The sequence below is a fragment of the Marmota monax genome, unplaced genomic scaffold, assembly GCF_021218885.2.
Source record: "Marmota monax isolate L192 unplaced genomic scaffold, Marmota_monax_Labrador192_F-V1.1 WCK01_AAM20220418_F8-fsc00238, whole genome shotgun sequence".
Taxonomy (NCBI): Eukaryota; Metazoa; Chordata; class Mammalia; order Rodentia; family Sciuridae; genus Marmota; species Marmota monax.
The window spans coordinates 1831527-1835974 of record NW_026693175.1 but is presented as its reverse complement, the minus strand read 5'-3'; positions in this window follow the sequence as shown (position 1 = coordinate 1835974).

Sequence of the window (4448 nt, the reverse complement as noted above, 5' to 3'; positions counted from 1 at the left end):
AGCCTGTCAATCTACACTCATGACACCTGGGGAAGAGCCTGTTACTCTACAGTCATGACACATGGGTGGAGCCTGTCACTCTGCAGTCATGACACCTGTGGGGAGGCCTGTCACTCTACAGTCATGACACCAGGGTAAGAGCCTGTCAATCTACACTCATGACACCTGGGGAAGAGCCTGTTACTCTACAGTCATGACACATGGGTGGAGCCTGTCACTCTGCAGTCATGACACCTGGAGGGAGCCTGTCACTCTACAGTCATGACACCTAGGAGGAGCCTGTCACTCTGCAGTCATGACACCTGAGGGGAGCCTGTCACTCTAAAGTCATGACACTTGGAAGGAGCTTGTCACTCTATAGTCATGACACCTGGGGGGGCCTGTCACTCTACAGTAATGACACCTGGGGGAGCCTATCACATTAAATCCATGACACCTGTGGGGGAGCCTGTCACTCTGCAGTCATGACACCTGTGGGGGAGCCTGTCACTCTGCAGTCATGACACCTGGGAGGAGTCTGTCACTCTACAGTCATGACACCTGGGGGGAGCCTGTCACTCTACAGTCATTATACCTTGGGGGGAATGTGTCCTCTATAGTCATAACACCTGGGGGGGAGCCTGTCACTATACAGTCATAACACCTAGGGGAGCCTGTCACTCTACAGTCATGACACCTGGGGGGAGCCTGCTACTCTACAGTCATGACACCTGGGGAAGGACTTGTCACTCTACATTCATAACACCTGGGGAAGAACCTGTCACTCTAGAGTCATGACACCAGGGTGGAGCCTGTTACTCTACAGTCATGACACCTGGGGAAGGACTTGTCACTCTACATTCATAACACCTGGGGAAGAACCTGTCACTCTACAGTCATGACACCTGGGGGGAGCCTGTTACTCTACAGTCATGACACCTGGGGAAGGACTTGTCACTCTACATTCATAACACCTGGGGAAGAACCTGTCACTCTAGAGTCATGACACCAGGGTGGAGCCTGTCACTCTGCAGTCATGAAACCTGGGGAGAGCCTGTCACTTTACCGTCATGACACTTGGGGAAGAGCCTGTCACTCTACCGTCATGACACCTGGGGGGATCCTGTCACTCTATACTCATGACACCTGGGGGGAGCCTGTCACTCTACAGTCATGATACCTTGGGGGGAATGTGTCCTCTACAGTCATGACACCTGGGGAAGAGCCTGTCACTCTACCATCATGACACCTGGGGGGATCCTGTCACTCTATACTCATGACACCTGGGGGGAGCCTGTCACTCTACAGTCATGATACCTTGGGGGAATGTGTCCTCTCCAGTCATGACACCTGGGGTGATCCTGTCACTCTGCAGTCGTGACACCTGGGTGGAGCCTGTCACTCTACGGTCATGACACTTGGAAGGAGCCTGTCACTCTCCAGTCATGACACCTGGGGAGAGCCTGTCTCTCTACAGTCATGACACCTGGGGGGATCCTGTAGCTCTGCAGCCATGACACCTGGGGGGAGCCTGTCACTCTACAGTCATGACACCTGGGTTGAGTCTGTCACTCTACAGTTTTGACACCTGGGAGGATCCTGTCACTCTACAGTCATGACACCTGGAGAGAGCCTGTCACTCTACAGTCATGACACCTGGGGAGGCCTGTCACTCAACAGTCATGACATCTGGGGAGGCCTGTCACTCTACAGTCATGACACCTGGTTGGGGAGCCTGTCACTCTACAGTCATGACACCTGGTGGGGAGCCTGTCACTCTGCAGTCATGACACTTGGGGGGAACCAGTCACTCTACAGTCATGATACCTGGGAGGGGAGCCTGTCACTCTACATTAATGACACCTGGGGGCGAGCCTGTCACTCTACAGTCATGATACCTGGGGGGAGCCTGTCACTCTATAGTCATGACACCTGGGGAGACCCTGTCACTCTACATTCATGACACCTGGGAGGAACCTTTCATTCTATATTCATGACACCTGGGGGGAGCCTTCACATTACAGTCATGACACTTGGGGGGAGCCTGTCACTCTACAGTCATGACACCTGGGGGATACCTGTCACTCTACAGTCATGACACCTGAGGGGTGCCTGTTACTCTACAGTCATGACACCTGGGGAGAGCCTGGCACTCTATAGTCATGACATCTGGGTAGAGCCTGTCACCCTAAAGTCATGACACCTGTGGGGGGAGCCTATCACTCTACAGTCATGACACCTGGGGAGAGCCTGTCACTCTAGAGTCATGACACCTGGGGGGTGGCGGTAACTCTATAGTCATGACACCTGGGAGGAGCCTGTCACTCTACAGTCATGACACCTGGGGGGAGCCTTCACATTACAGTCATGACACCTGGGGGGAGCCTGTCAAAAATCTACAGTCACCTGAGGGGTGCCTGTTACTCTACAGTCATGACACCTGGGGAGAGCATGGCACTCTATAGTCATGACATCTGGGTAGAGCCTGTCACCCTATAGTCATGACACCTGGGTGGAGCCTGTCACTCTGTAGTCATGACACCTGGGAGGAGCCTGTCACTCTACAGTCATGACACCTGTGGGGAGCCAGTCACTCTACAGTCATGACACCTGGGGAGAGCCTGTCACTCTACAGTCATGACACCTGGGGGGAGCCACTCTACAGTCATGACACCTGGGGAGAGCCTGTCACTCTACAGTCATGACACCTGGGGGGGGCCTGTCACTCTACAGTAATGACACCTGGGGGGAGCCTGTCACATTACAGCCATGACACCTGGGGGGAGCTTGTCATTCTACATTCATGAAACCTGGGAAGAACTTGTCACTCTACAGTCATGACACCTGGGGGGGGGGGAACCTGTCACTCTACAGTCAAGACACCTGGGGAAGCTACTCACTCTACAGTCATGAAACATGGGGAGAGCCTGAACTCTATAGTCATGACACCTGGGGGGAGCCTGTCACTCTATAGTCATGACACTTGGAAGGAGCCTGTTACTCTATAGTCATGACACATGGAGAGAGCCTGTCACTCAACAGTCATGACACCTGGGGGGATCCTGTCACTCTACAGTCATGACACCTGAGGGGAGCCTGTCACTCTAAAGTCATGAAATGTGGAAGGATCCTGTCACTCTATAGTCATGACACCTGGGGAGAGCCTGTCACCCTACAGTCATGACACCTAGGTGGAGCCTGTCACTCTACAGTCATGACACTTGGAAGGAGCCTGTCACTCTATAGTTATGACACCTGGGGGGAGCCTGTCACTCTACAGTCATGACACCTGGGGGAGCTTGTCACTCTACAGCCATGACACCTGGGAGGAACTTGTCAATCTACAGTCATGACACCTGGAGGGCGTCTGTCACTCTACAGTCATGACATCTGGGAGGGGGGGAGCTTGTCACTCTACAGTCATGATACCTTGGTGGTGGTCTGTCATTCTATAGTCATGACACCTGGGGGCGGAGCCTGTCAATTTACAGTCATGACACCTGGGGGCAGAGCCTGTCACTCTACAGTCATGACACCTTGGGGAGCCTGTCACTCTACAGTCATGACACCTGTGGGCGGGGCCTGTTACTCTACAGTCATGACAGCTGGGGGGGGAACTTGTCACTCTATTGTTATGACACCTGGGGAAGAGCCTGTCACTCTACAATCATGATACCTTCATGGTTGCCTGTCACTCTATAGTCATGATACCTTGGTGGTAGCCTGTCACTCTACAGTCATGATACCTTGGTGGTGGCCTGTCCTATTACAGTAATGGCAGCCCTTCAAATTCGCTGGACACCTCAGCTCTAGAAGAAGAAGGTGCCCCCCTGGGTTCACCCTGACAGTCCTGCTTTGTCCTGGCTCTGGATTTCATCTTCACATCCTCTGAAAGGGCCTGTCCTGTTCCCCAACTGACCTGTGGCCACATGGCTCTGGTCGGCTGTGGCGCAGTAAACCCTTCCTTGTCTTCATCCTCCCTAATGCGCCTGGCCGCTTCCCCAGGAGCCCCTGCTGTGCTGGTTTCTGAGGTGCCCCTCAGTGAGCCCCTGCTCCCCTACATGAACCCGCCACCCTCAGGACCCAGGCCACTGTCCCTACACTACTGGCTGCTGACCCTCCTCGGTAGAGGAGGTCACGTCCCCCCGGGGTTCAATCCTGGGTTGGTACCCATCTCAGGACTGGCTGGACCCAGGCCTGTCTCCCCTAAGCTCCAGAGAAGGCCATCTGCATCTCCCTCCTCGTGCTGACCCTCCCGCCCTGGAGGCATGTCTCAGCCCCCTCCACGCTCCATCCCAATGGGTTCTGAAAAGCTTCTAGGGTCCAAATCTCTTTCCCACCTTCCTGTGTCAACGTTACTATTTTGTTTTGATTCTTTTCACTTAGGAGAAAAATATATAGGTGACATTCATTTTCCTTTTGTTCTTTTGCTGTTTTCCTATATTTTCAGAATTTCAAATTTTCCTTTC